A 13,524-nucleotide genomic window follows, 5' to 3' on the forward strand; every position below is an offset into this window, starting at 1 on the left:
ACACCCACAAACCGTCCCTGGACTGCTGACCCCAGACTGTCCTCTTGGCTGTGTGGCTGCTTTGGGAGCGGAAGGCCTTTGAGACTGGTATGTCCTCTCATGACCAAGCCTGGTAGCCCCTCCAGACAGACAAAGGAGAGGCTGGAAGCTGGGACCATCAATAGGTGGGTATTGAGCAGACTGCTGGGGTTCCCATGCTGGGCGTCTCAGGGTCACCCCTGGACAGTCTTGAGCAACACCAAATCCTTTTATGTAGCTGGGAGCATCGTCAAGATGCCAGACCCTGTGCAGGAAGGACCCTGGGTGGGGGGGAGAAGGTGAGCAAGACAGGCCAATCCTGCCCTCTGGAGCACCCACTCTGACCGGGAGCCAGGAGGGTATGTAAGGAAACAGATATGGCTGGGCATGAAGAAATGAAAGATATAGACAGATGTGGATGGGCACTGAGCTGATGAGGGGACACACTTTGGCCGGGTGGTCTAGGAGGGAATGGACAAAATGACACCTTGGGCAAGGCCTGGAGGACATCACCAAGCCCATGTGGACATGATCCAGCATAGGGAAGGGCAGGTGCAAAGGCCCTGCGGTCAGCTGAGACTCCTTGCCCACTTGATGCTCCCCCTTCGTGGAGCATTTCTGTAGCAGGTCCAGTGAGCCTGAGCCAGGCTGGGGAATAGATCAGACTACAGAGAGAGCTCCACTGTCTGGGTGGAGGGGGCAAGGGCCCAGCTGCAGGGGGGGGGGGGTGTTCCAGAGGAACTGGAACTTGGGGAGATAGGAGAAAGAAGTGGGTGTTGAGAGGGATCCTGTGGCTGGGCTGCAGGAGGAGAACCCAGCCAGACTGGAATCTCTTCCGGTTGGCGGGCACAGGAGGCCTGGTGGGCTGAGTCCACCACCACAACCAATGAGCTAAGGGCCCCCAGTCAGGGGTCAGACGTGCGTGGAGCAGCCTCTCGTGTCCGGGGAAGGTGTCGGGAGCAGGCCTGCCCGAGCAGTCTCCCAGGGAGCCCCTCTCCCGGCCAGGTTCTGGGAGATGAACCGCATCAGATCCACTTTCTCCCTGTGTGACTGTCCCAGGGCTGCTGTGACCAGCGACCCCAGACTGGGCTTAAACGGAATCATTATCTCCTGGTTCTGGAGGCCCGAAGTCCGAGACCGAAGTGTCCGTGGGGCTGGTTGCCTCCGAGGCTCAGACAGAGCTTCTGCCCCAGGCTCTTCTCGTTTCTGGGGCTTGTGGGGACATGGTGCCAGTCCCACCTCCGTCATCACCCGGCCACGCCCCTCTGTGTGTCTGTGTCTTCTCCCTTTCTTAGGACACTGGCCATTGCCCTTGGGGCCGCACCTGAATCCAAGATGATTGCATCTCTCAAGAGCCTTCACTTAATAACATCTGCGAAGACCCTCTCTCTAACTAAGGTCCCTTTCACCGTTCTGGGGGTTTGGACGTGGGCTTACCCTTTAGGGGTCACCATTCAACCCAGCACACAGCCAGATACCAGGGATCTGGGAGGCTCGTCTGCCCTCACTGCCAAGCCAGCGTCCTCCGTTCACCATGGCAGCCCCGGGCTGTGTGGGCCCCCCGGGCACATGTGAGTTCGGAGGGGGGGAAAGAGCTCACTGGATGGTGGGAGCAAGGGTGGCGACTTGGGAACCGGGCAGCGCCCGGCCTGCTCACCAGGCGTGGGGCTTGTAGGTACCCCCTCCACACCCGGTGATGGACAGACAGGTGCCTGGCCTCTGAGGTGGGCACCCCTGGTTCTGGGTGCCCCAGGTGCCTGCCCCGTACAGGGCTAGAGGGGCCCACACGGAGAGGCCAGCAACCCCCGACAGCCCGCGCTCCTCCCGACCTCTCCCCAAGGACATTCCTCTCTCCGCCCTCAGGTCCGGGCATGAGCGCTGGGCCAGTGGCCACCAGGCCTCGGGCCAGCGAGGCCGCTGCTCACCCCCTGCGATTGCCCCACGGGCGGAAGGCGTCTTCCGGCCTGCCATCCCCTGTGCCAAGATGGGGGCTCAGCTGAATTCCCAACGGCCTTTTACACGAAGTGGAAGCCTGGCTCCCAGGGTGGAGGCTCGCTGGCCCCGGGCGGCGGCCCTGCAGCCCCAGCCCAGCAACTCCCGTGTCCCTGTGAGCCGGCTCGGTCCCACCTCCTGTGTGCAACTCCCGTGTCCCTGTGAGCCGGCTCGGTCCCGCCTCCTGTGTGCGAAGCTGGGTGGTGGTCTTTCACGCCTGCCTGGCTCCCAGGGGCCCGGGTAGGGCAGGGACGGGGTCCCTCTGGTCAGAGGTACAGACACTGAGGCCAGGGGGCCCCCAGCCTGCTCAGCAGAAGCGGGTCGGGCAGGCCCAGGGCCCCAGCTGGCCCGCCACCTGCTGACCTGCTTCCTCAGGGGGCAGACGGTGGGAACAGGTCACAGCTCTGTCTCCCAGCCCCCAGGCGGCGGCCTCCTGGGAGGCCTGGTCATCGGGCTCAGGTGTCCCGCACAGCCGGTTCCTCTGTGTCTTCCCGACCACGGAGCCAGAGGGAGGGTCACTCCCCAGGGGCTGCCAGCGAGGCGGGCGGGGTGGCCGTCTGGCTGTAAGCAGGACGGGCTGGCTCGGGCACCATCTCCTGCATCTCCCCGGGAGACAGGTGTGTCCACAGGGTCCTCCTCCTCCGAGGACCCTTCCCACGACCCCTGTGGTCACCCTCCGGGGCGTAGTCCAAGCCCTCAGCCTCAACCTGCTCCACGGGGACCCATCTGGGGTCCACCAGCTCATGCAAGCGGGGTGGGCTCCCGGCCGCAGCTGGACGGCCGAGGGGGGCCAGGAAAACCGCCCCAATGAGGAGCCTTTACTCCTCAGTCATTGGTCCTGCTCGGGGGGGGGGGGGCGGTCAGGGTCAGGACTCCATGTTGCAGGTGGAAGGGAGGCTCAGTGGGCCAGGGGCCCCACCACCTTCCAGCCGTCGCAGCCTGCACTCAAACACCCACCCTGCCACTCCCCATTGCACTGGACCTGCCCTCGGGGTCACCTGGGGGACCCCGTCTCGGACCTGCATGCTCCACTCGGGGTCACGCAGCTCGTTCCTCTGCCTCTTGGGGTCACAGTACCTGGGTTTATTATTTTAAAAGTTTTTTTTAAACATTGATCATGTTTCTGTAGGTGCCCTGACCAGGGATCGAACCAGCAACCTCTGTGCCTCAGGATGATGCTCTAACCAACCGAGCTATCTGGCCAGGTATTCATCACCAGGGTTTAAATCTTGGCTCTGCTCATTTTATTTTTTTCTTCTTCTTTGCTTTTTTTTTTTTTTTTTTTTTTTTTTAGCGGGAGAGAGTGGGAGGAGAAAGGGAGAAGGGAGAGAGAGGTGAGAAGCATCAACTCATAGTTGCTTCACTTTAGTTGTTCATTGGTGGCTTTTTCATGCTTGCTTTGACCAGAGGGCTCAAGGTGAGCCAGCGACCGTGAGATCAAGCTGGCAACCCTGCACTCAAGCCGGCGACCCTGCTTTCAAGCCGGCAACCTCGAGGTTTCAAACCTGGATCCTCAGGACCCCAAGTCAGCACTCTCTCCACTGCGCCGCGGTCAGACAGGGCTCTGCTAATTATTAGCTGGGTGACCTCAGCTGAGTCTCACAACCTCTCTGTGCCTTGGTGTCTTCAACCGTATAAGGGGAGCGATGAGAAGGCCTGCTTCAGAGGTCGTCGTGAGGGTGACACATGGCGAGCGCGCAGTGACAAGCCATTACTGACGTCACCGTTGTCACCGTCAGCCCCCCACCGCTGCCCTGTGAATGCAGAGCCTCTGTCTTGTCCGAGTCGCCGGGCCCGGGCCACTGATGCTCAGGGAATGGGTTCAAACCGTGAGCTGGAGTTTTGGGTCCAGCTCTCTCCTGCCTGCAATCTGCGTCCTCGTGGGGTTGCTCTCTGGGTCCGCGCAGCGACACGCTCAGGGGGTTGCACGCTGCAAGTCCGGAAACGGGGCCTGAGGGGGCAAACGCTCTGAACAAAGGCACCCCAGTTTTGGCTGGTGCCAAGGAGCCGTTGGGGGGTGGGGAGGTTGGGAAGGGAGGTCAAGGGAAGAAGAAGAAGGCAGAGCTGGCGGGTGGGGGCCTCTGGCCCCTGCAGGCGGGAAGCTAGGCCGGCTCCCCGGTGGGTGGGCCTGCTCCAACTCGCCGACTGGCACCGCTCCCGGCCACGGGCGCCCACACACCGGCAGACTCATGTCCCCCCAGCGGGCGGGAGGGAGGGGTGGCCGTGGGCCTCTGCCACCTCCACCCCAAAACCAGACTTGGGGAAGGGGGCACTGAGGTGCCGTTTCTCCACAAGCACAGCTGCCGGGGTGGGGCAGCTGGAACCTTCGCCCACGCCCATGCCCGCCGTCTCCAGGGCTCTCCTGCGTAGGTCGTCGGCGCCAGGGATCCGCCGTGGTCTTCATTCACCGGTCCCTCCGCTCACTCACTCCAGACGCCGTTAGGCGGTGCGGCCCGGGGGCAAGTTTCTCGTCCTCTCTGGGCCGTGAGGTCTCTCCACAAGGCAAGAGGTGCCAGGCCCTCCGGACTTATCAGTCAAGGGCCTCCGGGAGGAACGGGGGAAGCACACAGTTTCGTCAGCGTAGCCAGTGGCGGCTGCAAGGTTGGCTCTTCCTTGGTCTCCCCGGAGAGTTCTGGAATCTTGCTGTCACCCCCGCACGGCCGAGAGAGGCTCCCTGGCCTGTCCTCCCCCTCCTCCTCCCTTCCTTTTCTCAGGGCTCCTGAGAATCCCTCCCACATTGCAGGGCATGGTGAGGGAGGGGGCTTCCTGCCCTGCAACAGACAGACGAGGAGACTGAGACTGCTCGGGCTTCTCCCACACCCCCGCCAGGAGGATCGCCAGACCTCCACGGTGTCCCGGTGGCTGTCCTCTGTCACCGTGCCCGCCCTCTTGGGGACCCTGCCCAGCTGACACCCTTACCCCGACCTTCACGCTGCTGTCCCCTCGTCCCCTGCGTAGCTCCTGTGCCCTCTCAGCTACAGCCGGTCTCCACGCTGTCCTGGAAGCTCATCTGCCCTTTGATTGCTGTGTGTCCTTGGGGCTTAGACTCCCCTCTCTGAGCTGAGATCGCCCACTCTTTCATGCAGGGCACCCACCGGCTGCCACGGCCAGCCACAGCCTTGGGGCCAGGTCCCTGCCCTGCTGGAGCTGGCGTTCTGGGTGACGGGTTTGGGGTGGGATAGGGGGGAGGCTACAGGAACAGAGCCAGGGGCAGGAGCTGGGAGAGGTAGGGCCGGTGGCCTCATGGAGAAGGTGACCTCTTAGTGACCACTCCAAGGGGGCGCGCGGGCGAATCACGGGAACATCTGGGCAGGAGCACAAACAGCTGGAGCAAAGGCCCTGGGGCAGGAGCATGTCTGGTGGGCTCCAAGGCGGCATGGAGGCTGATGGAGGTGAGGAGACAGGGCGAGAGGGGCGACGAGCAGAGGCCTGGGGACCCTTTACCTGCGCAGGACCAGAGATGACTCGTTGGTGAAGGCTCCCTTCCCGCCACTGGAGTCCCCAGAAGGGGGAGGGCTAGGGATGTGGGGGACAATGCCAGGGAGGGGCAAAGGGCCGAGGCCAGGGGTCTGGGGGCCTCCTGAGCTGGATTTACGGCCTCCTCTGACCCCGGGAGAGAGAGACCAGATTTGCTGGGCACCACAGAGTCCCCAGCGGCCAGCCTAGGGGTGGGACGGCTCGGATGAAAGGGCCAGAAAAAGGATTAGCTGAGGCCCAAAGGCCACGCGGGGCGCCATGGCAACAGGGAGGCCAGGGAGCCCCGGGAGAATGGAGCTTGTGTTAACACCCCACATGCACGGCCTCCCCAGTGGGGCTGGGGGCTTGTTAACCAGCTTACCAGGCGCCCTGTCTGCCCGTTGACATGGAAACCCTGCTCTGCCAGCCTGGACCCTGAGGGGGGGAGCAGGGGCAGACGCCAGGCCAGGACAAGACCCGGCTCCCCAGCTCCCTCCCCGCACCCGCATGCCCTCACAGCCGGGCCGGCCGGTGGAACGAGGCCTCGGGAGCGGCATGGCCCGTCCGTCTGTCCGTCCGTCGGGTCCATCCTTGAGGCTGGCGCGTGTGCCTGGTCCTGGCAGGGGCTCTGAGGCTCGAGGGGCAGGGAGCCACCAGCCAGGCACCCGCCAGACAGGGGCGAGTGGAGGTCTCGGGGGAGTGGAGTCCGCGTGGGCCCTGGAGAGAGACCTGCGGGCGCAGCACTGTGGCTGGAGGCCATGGGGTCACAGAGGGTCACAGTGGCCACGCTGGCCGGAGCCTTGGTGTGGGGCGGTGGTCCTGAGTGGCCGGTTCAGTCCCAGACAGGCGAGGGGCACCTACCCAGAGCACTGGGGGCAGGCGTGGGCCATGCCCGGTACCCCCCCGTTCCCTGCCTGCCGCCTCTGCCCGGCTGACCACTCATCCCAGCTCCACCTCCAGCTCAGACTCCCGGCTCCAGAAGTGACCTGTCTCAGCCACCAGAGAGTGGGGCCCTCCGGCCACCCTGGTCCTTTCCCACAGGGCGCCCCTTCTTGCAGGGGTCTGGTCTCTGTCTCTCCAGCCTTGCCCACACCCCACACTGGCTCCTCCAAACACCCGACACCAGATGTCTCCAGCCCCCAGCGTGTCTAGGAAACGCAGTCGAGGGACCGGCCACAGTGCCCGGCCCAGTCCCAGGATGGCCCTGGGCAGGACGGGGGGGCTGGGGGGGGGCGGCGGGCAGCACCAGGCCTGGTCTTGGAGACCTGTCTGTCAAGTTGGACTGAGTTTGGGATTGGGGAAACCTGGCCTGGGGTGGGGTGGAGGTAGGGAGACAGGGCCCCCCACCCCAGAGCAGGAGGCTCAGACTCTGGCCCAATGGCAAAGCCCCTTGCAAGCCCAGATATGCGGAGATGCTGGGGCAGGCCCGAGGGGGGGGGGGTGGGAGGGTGCCCGGGCAGGTGTCTGAGCCCCTGTTGACACAGGATTACAGCCATCTGGCAGCCCCCTCTCTGCCCGGCCCCTTCCCTTCAGGCTCTGGGGAGTTGGCTGGGAAGGGGGTGGCTGGGGCAGCTGGCATGGTGGGCAGGGCCTCAGTCTCCCCATCTGCAAAGTGGGGTGCTGGGCGTGGACCCTGAGGGTTTGTAGAGCCTCGGGTCGGGGGTGCGGGCGCTGGCCGGAGTATAGATGGGCAGCATCCCCACGCCCCCAGGAGACGGGGAGGCTCCCACAGAGAAGAGCACCGGAGCTTGGTCAGCTGCGGTGCGATCCGGGGAAACTGAGGCTCAGGCCGCTGGTGAAGCCTAAGCGCCTTCTTGCTCCTGCCCCCCTCCCTAGGGGTGCCCCACGCCTCCACGCCGCGCCCTTTAGCCTTCAGAGAGAGGTGATGTCTGCATGTCCCAGGTCACAGGGGCTGCAGTGGTGTGGGGGCCGCCCGGGCTGAGCGGTCAGGGAGTGGGTAAGCCCTGGCCCACCCCCACCACGGCCGGTGTTGGGTTTCCTCGGGGGTTGGCTCCAGCTGCACACAGCTGGTGGGCGGGGAGGGGGAGGCAGGAACTTGAGAAGGCCGTGTCCCCCCCCCATAGTTCCTGAGGAGGGGCCCTAGGCGCCCATCAGAGCCTCCGGCTCCCGCTTGTCCCGAGTCCCTCAGCTGCCATCTGTCCCTGTCCTTCCTGGGGAAAGAGGAGGAGCCGGTCACATTCCTCCGCAGGCCGCCCCTCCCCACATCTGCCTTCCCAAAGCTCCTTCCTCCCTAGCAGGCCCTGGGACACCCTCCCCGCTGTCCCCGCCCGCCCGCTGCACAGGGTCTGGGGACGCAGGGTTAGGAAATGCCTAGCCATGCCCCCTCCCCCACCCGGTCTCCTGGCAGGTCTGTGCACAGATCCCCCCTCCCCCACGCCCCACGCACCTTCTCCCACAGCTGCGGACCCCGGAAACCCACGGTGTGCGAAGCTCAGGGAGGTGGCCCTCCATTCCCCACATGGAGCTCAGTCAGACACATCCTGGAACTGGGGGGACATAGCCAGAGGGGGGCCAAGAGAGGAAGACCCCTGGGCAGTGGGGACATAAATGCGAAGATGAGGGACTGGGTCAGTTGGGCACCCCCTGCTCCCCCTGGCCCGCACTGCGGGTGGGGTGGAGGTCTTCCACCCAGATCTTCTCCCGCAAGTCCCGTGTGCAGACAGAGGGGAGGAGCGGGTCAGGGGTCCCTGGGTGGGTGATGGAGACTGCGGGCCAGAGACGAGGAAGAAAGGGTTCCGGAGGAGAGCACAGACATTTTTTTTTTTTGTATTTCTCTGAAGCTGGAAACGGAGAGACAGTCAGACAGACTCCCGCATGCGCCCGACCAGGATCCACCCGGCACGCCCACCAGGGGGCGACGCTCTGCCCACCAGGGGGCGATGCTCTACCTATCTGGGCGTTGCTCTGCCGCGACCAGAGCCACTCTAGCGCCTGGGGCAGAGGCCAAGAAGCCATCCCCAGCGCCCGGGCCATCTTTGCTCCAGTGGAGCCTCGGCTGCGGGAGGGGAAGAGAGAGACAGAGAGGAAGGAGGGGGGGGGGTGGAGAAGAAAATGGGCGCTTCTCCTGTGTGCCCTGGCCGGGAATCGAACCCGGGTCCCCCGCACACCAGGCCGACGCTCTACCGCTGAGCCAACCGGCCAGGGCCTGAGAGCACAGACTTTAATGCAGGTGTACTGCTCATTCTCACCGATCCTCAGAGCACGCCGCACATCCCGAGGGAGGGGGCACCGGAAGCCAGGCCGTAGCAGGGTGCGTAGGAGTTTGCCAGGCAGGGACAAGAGTGTGTGCGGCAGCAGAACTCACGGTGGTTTCTAAACTTCTGATTGGGCCTGACGCTGAATTTACTCAGCTCACGTGTATTGAGCCCCACTCTGGGCACAGGGACGGAGCAATCCAAACAGGGCCGCCCCCACGTCCTTGCAGCGGAGACAGAGATGTTTGGCTCCTGGCCGCGACGCCCAGAGGCGATGGAAGCAGAAAAGGAAGGCCTGACCCAGCCTGGGGCAAGTCGTGAAGGAGAAGCCAGACAGGCAGGGTTGGGGGCTGGGGGTGGGGGTGGGGGGGCAGTAAAGCAAAAGCCTGGTGGCCTGAAAGCTACAGGGTCTGAGGACGAGTCAGGAGGCTGGTGTGGAGCTGGGCCACCCTCACCCAGGGCGTGGATGGTGCATGGCGCAGTCTGCAGGGGGATCTCACCCTTCTGTGCACCCGCCCACCAGGCCTCCGTCCGGAGAACCCCCAGCCTGGAGCCCAACTCAGGATGGGCCTGGCCTACGGTACAGCCAGGGGGGCCGTGTTTCTGCAGGGAACAGACGTGGGCATCCGGGCACCCGGGGAACACGCGATCGATCCCACACAAAGACACGTCTAGAGATGGGACGCAGACCCGGGCCTCCCAGCCCCCCTCCCCCCGGCACGCACCGGCCCCCTTTCTTCCCGGGCCCTTCAGCGAAGCAGTTGCTCGAAACTAATTGAATTTTCCGCCTGGGAAGGGCCCGGGAGTTCAGGGCCCGTGGGGGCTGGGAAGAAGCTTGTTAACAGGTCTGGCCCTCCCCTGCTCCCCCTTCCAGTTCCTCCTCTCTGCGGGTGGACAGGCCCTTGCGGCCGAGGAACAATGGACGGACAGACAGGACGCAGTCCCCACCCTGGCAAGAATCTGAGTGGATGAAAGGGGGGGGGGTCTGGCCTGCCTGCTGGCCATGAGCCCCCAGGGTGGCTGGCGTGTGTTCCTCCGGGCCTCAGTGTCTCCCCCACCCCCCGCCCGCAGCCACAAAGAGAACGGGACAGGGCTGGGAGGCGTCTGAGCATAAAGCTCTTTGATATTTGGGACTCCAACCCACTGCTCAGATGAGAAGACTGAGGTCCAAGCAAGCCCACAGCACGGGGCTGGCCATGGGCTGGGTGCTGAGCAGGCTGGTGCTGGGTGCAGGGGGGGATGGGTGAGGGTCCAGCAGCACCCCAGGGTTACTCCCGTGTGCACAGCCCAGCCCAGCACCAGGGCAAGGCAGGCTCCTGGGGCACGCACGTGTGCGCCCAGGGAAGTGTGCGTGATGGGGGCACAGCGGAGGGGCCTGCAGCCCTCCCTGCCCCACCCCTGTGCCCACCCACAGCCTCTCTCCTTTTGTGGACCCGTCCCCTTGAGAGAGCAGACCCAGCCTCACCCCAGGGCCGTGAGCCCCCAGTGCGGTTCTGAGCTGGGGCGGGGGGCCCCTGGAGGCTGGGGGCTTGGAGTAGGGGTTCAGAACCTGACGCAGGGTATGTCTTCATGGCCTGACTCTTCCTCCACCAGGTCTGGGGCGCTGGTGGGGGGGGGGGGTCCCCTGGAGCAGGGCACCTCCAGGAGTGACCAGAGTAGACCTGGCGGGTCTCAGACCCTGGAGGACCAGGGGCCCAGACAGACGTGGCCCCGGCACTGAGAATTCTCGCCGCCCGGCCTCCCGCTTGACCCGCTTGACCACTGGGATGCTGGCTGCACAGCACGCCTCCCTGTCCGCCCTTCCCTCAGTGGCCCTGGTCCCGGGGCGGGCACACCCGTTCCTCCCGCCAGTCTGGAGGGCGCATGCCGTGGCCCTTGGCGGCCTGCCTTCCTGGCCTGCGCCGCTGGAGGTCATGCGGGCGCGGGCGGGGGTCACTGAGTTCACCAGTGGCTGTGGGGCGGGCTTTGGGCACAGATGGCTCCCACAGCGTGCTGGGACTAGGGGGGTGAGTCTTCCGTCCATTACCTGTCTTGTTTCAGCCTCGCCATGTTCAGACACCCACCTGCCCCAAAACACCTCCAGCCCTGTCCCTCCTTCCTGCGCGCGGACCCCTGGCCACGCTGGAGCGCACCAGCTCCTGTCCCAGGACCGCAGACTGGCCGCACCTCAGCCCCCGGGCAGGCACTCCCTGGGGAAGTGCAGACCCCAGGTGCACGCATGGGGGTCACTGCCTGGACCGAGGCCACTCCTAGCAGCCACTGGGGGAAGAAGGCCCTGGGGACAGGGACAGTCCTAGGCCGTCAGTCCACAGGGCGGGGGCTCCGCTGCAGTGTGAGGTCCTCAGAGGAGGAAAAGGGGCTGGAGAAGGGAAGGAGGGAGACAGAGATGAAGATTCAGAGACGCGAGGGACAGAGACGGTGGGACGCAGACTGTGGCGTTTGGAGACGAGGCCGTGTGAGTGGGACGGGGTCCTCCCCTCTGGCTCAGGGCCCTTGGTGAGGGGCAGGCAGCCCGGGGGCCCTAGCTCGTCCTGGCGGGTGATGAGGAGGAGGGACTGTGATAAGGACGGGTTGAGTTGGCAGTCAAGGCCTGATGCTCCTCTTGGGGGGCATTTTTTCCCCATTGAGTCATCCTGGGCTTGGTCCAGGGCTTTGTCCCTGGGCCCTGGGGTGATCAACACTCCCCCACAAAACGCCCTGAAGCCTGAGAGGGGTCTGCTAGGGGCCATTCCCACAGCCTCTCCCAGACCCAGGGTCGGCCCCCGCGCTGAGCCGGGGGGTCAGTGAGGGCCCCCCATGCTGCCTCTGACCGTCCGTTTGGGTAGCGAGTCCCCTTGTGGCCCCTGTGGCTGGGCCGCCCTACCGACAGTCGTCCGATTCCACTCAGCAGCTACCTGTCCGACCCTCAGGGGCCCGGACCAGAGACCGGGAGGGTTAGCTGTGGCCTCCGTCCTCAGAGAGCCCCTGTGCTGGGAGGGTGGGCGCAGCCGCAGAAGAAGCAGTTCATCTGGAGGGGGCTGACCACGGGGGTCTAGGGAGGAGGTGCTGGGAGGAAGAGGAAGCCTGGGCCAGGCAGAACCCGGAGGTGGTGGGAGCTCCACCCGTGTCTCCACCACACCCTCTGCGACCCTCTGAGCCGCCCGTCCCCAGTCCAGCCCCATCGGAGCAGATGGACGGGTGGGCGTGTGCGTGGATGGATAGATGGGTGGACGGAAAGATGGGACTTAGGACTGAGAGCTAGAGAGATGAATGGTGGATGGATGGATGGATGGATGGACAGGGAAGATGGGATTTAGGACTGAGAGCTGAGAGATGAATGGTGGATGGATGGATGGACAGGAAAGATGGGATTTAGGACTGAGAGCTGAGAGATGAATGGTGGATGGATGGATGGATGGATGGATGGACAGGAAAGATGGGATTTAGGACTGAGAGCTAGAGAGATGAATGGTGGATGGATGGATGGATGGATGGACAGAAGGTGGATGGATGGTTGGATGGATGGATGATAGATGGATGGATGGATGGATGGATGGACAGAAGGTGGATGGATGATTGGATAGATGGATGATGGATGGATGGATGGAAGGATGGATGGACAGGGAAGATGGGATTTAGGACTGAGAGCTAGAGAGATGAATGGTGGATGGATGGATGGATGGATGGATGGACAGAAGGTGGATGTACGGTTGGATGGATGGATGATAGATGGATGGATGGATAGATGGATGGATGGACAGAAGGTGGATGGATGGATGATAGATGGATGGATGGATGGATGGACAGGGAAGATGGAAGTTAGGATTAATAGAGAGATGAAAGATGGATGAGTGATCAGATAAATGGATGGGTGAGTGGATGGATAGGTAGACAAAAGGAGAGACAAGTGAATGCAAAGAAAGGCAGATGGATAAATAATGTAGAGGTGGACAGGTGGCCGGAGAAATGAATGGGTGGATGGGCAGATGGCCAATACAGGAAAGGACGTGGCAGGCAGAATAGTGCTCCCCCAACTGTCCACGCCCACATCCCTGGAACCTGGGAAGACCCCACCCTCCGCGGCAGAGGGACATTGAGGATGTGACGAGTGAAGAACCCTGAGGGGGAGAGGGTACCCCGATCGTTCGGGGGGGGCCCAGTGCAGGCACTGAACCAGGGAGTCAGAGGGGTGATGTGAAGACTGACACAGCGGTTGAGCGACACCCTCGTTGGCTCTGGAGATGGAGGCTGGGGCCCTGAGCCCAGGAATGCGGGTGGCTTCCAGAGCTGGAAAAGGGCCAGGAAACCTCTGGAAGGAGCGCAGCCCTGCCGTCACCCCGGCGTAGCCTGTGAGACCCTGTGAGGCCTGTCTTTGACCCAGGGAACCGCGAGGTAATGAGCCTGCGTCGTTTTAAGCCGTTTCGTAGGTGGTCGCCAATTACAACAGCAATCCGATAAATGGGTGGAGGGGTGGTCAGAAGGAGAGATGGGCGTTAGGATGGTCCCCAGGGCTCGTCCCTCAGACTTGCACAGGGGAACCCTGCTGCACGCCGGTGGTAAGACCCTTGGCCGGATGGCGAGGCAAAGGTCAGGGTTCAGACACCCCGAACTTTCAAGATAACCCCAAGCCCTGTAGTACCTGGAAGATGCGATCCAGGACACGAGCATCGAGACTACGGAGATAGACGTACCTACGAAAGATTCTGAAGTGCCCCAGCCGGATAGCTCGGCGAGTTAGAGCATCGTCCTGAAGCACAGAGGTTGCCAGTTCGATCCCCGGTCAGGGCACCTACAGGGATGGATTGATGTTGTTCCTGTCTCTCTCTCTCTCTTTCCCTCTTCCTCTTTCTACAATCAACAAAGT

Source organism: Saccopteryx leptura, chromosome 6 (assembly GCF_036850995.1).
Source record: "Saccopteryx leptura isolate mSacLep1 chromosome 6, mSacLep1_pri_phased_curated, whole genome shotgun sequence".
In the NCBI taxonomy this organism is placed as follows: domain Eukaryota; kingdom Metazoa; phylum Chordata; class Mammalia; order Chiroptera; family Emballonuridae; genus Saccopteryx; species Saccopteryx leptura.